Consider the following 1,603-nt stretch of genomic DNA (forward strand, 5'->3'; position numbering starts at 1 on the left):
AAACTTCTAATTTTTTACTACAAATATATTTTTGATATATTTAATTGTAATGTATATTTTCAATCAATATTTCTTTAATCTATTTTCTAGTAACTACTTTGCATAAAATGTTGATTGGAAGTCTAATTTTATTTTTTTGCAACGTTATTTTTTTATCTAAAAACTAGATCGATATAAAATTGGCAAGGATTCCTTGATTTACACTGATTATTGGTCTGCAGATATCCACGAATAAGTGAATTTGCACAATGTAACAATATGCTAATAAAATGCTTAATCTATATAAAATAACAATGTTTACACCAATTTTATAAATGATAAATTTGCACTAATCACTTTATATTCTCAAAATAAGGAAGCAGCTCATTATTTATTAAATTGCTGGAGGACTTTCACGTCTAACTAAATTAAATTGCTGAAGGAAATCACGTCGAATAAAACTAAATTGCTGGAGGAAATTCACGTCGAACTAAACTAAATTGCTGGAGGAAATTCACATCGAACTAAACTAGATTGCTGGAGGAAATTCACGTCGAACTAAACTAAATTGCTGAAGGAAATCACGTCGAACTAAACTAGATTGCTGGAGGAAATTCACGTCGAACTAAACTAGATTGCTGAAGGAAATTCACGTCTAACTAAACTAGATTGCTGAGGGAAGTTCACGCCGAACTAAACTAGATTGCTGAAGGAAGTTCACTCGAACTAAACTAGATTGCTGAAGGAAGTTCACGTCAAACTAAACTAGATTGCTGAAGGAAATTCACGTCAAACTAAACTAAATTGCACATTAAACTAAAATCTTAGATGTTTTCAAACATAACTTCTCTGATTGAAGAGCTATTATAAGAACAAAAAAAAATAAAAATTTTTAAAACGTAACGGGGTAAATTTGCTATTTTTACTTGTTCAAAAATTCGTAGAAGTAATGTCGCATAAATCTGACCTTTTTCTTTGTTTAGTTCACCGTGAATTCATATTTTTACTAAGCTTCAGAAATTAAACTTGCTTGGTTGAATATTATGATTTGTTTATTATCAAAAGTTTTCAAAATAAGCAGAATTTGAATATCAATGACTTTTTAAAATAAGAATTTGATCATCAATGACTTTTTAAAATAAGAATTCAATTATCAATAATCCTTCAAAATAAGAGTTTGATTTTTAATAACTGTTTAAATAAGAATTTGATTATTAATAACGGTTTAAAATAAGAATTTGATTATTAATAACTGTAAAGATGACGGGATTAGAAAATAAGAGCTTGTTGTGAGTAATCAGTTCCTTTCTTTTTTAACATCCTCAAATAAAAATTACCAATTTTTAGACAGAAAAAAATGTCCTCCTGATCTTTTTTTTCATACGAAAGTTGGCCAGGCCAGCAATTTAAATGGAGGGTCACTTTAATATACGTCAACGATCCTTTTTTTACAGACAACAATGAATTTTATGCATTAATACTTGATACAAATTACTTGAATTATCGTAAGAAAATTAATATTTCTTTTCGTCTCTTTCCGACACTTTGTTGGAAAAGGGTGATTTGATCCTTCGTAATAATAATAATTAAATTCTAATCATTGAAACTGTTTTCCTGCAAATTC

Source organism: Eurytemora carolleeae, unplaced genomic scaffold, assembly GCF_000591075.1.
Source record: "Eurytemora carolleeae unplaced genomic scaffold, Eaff_2.0 scaffold487, whole genome shotgun sequence".
Classification (NCBI taxonomy): domain Eukaryota; kingdom Metazoa; phylum Arthropoda; class Copepoda; order Calanoida; family Temoridae; genus Eurytemora; species Eurytemora carolleeae.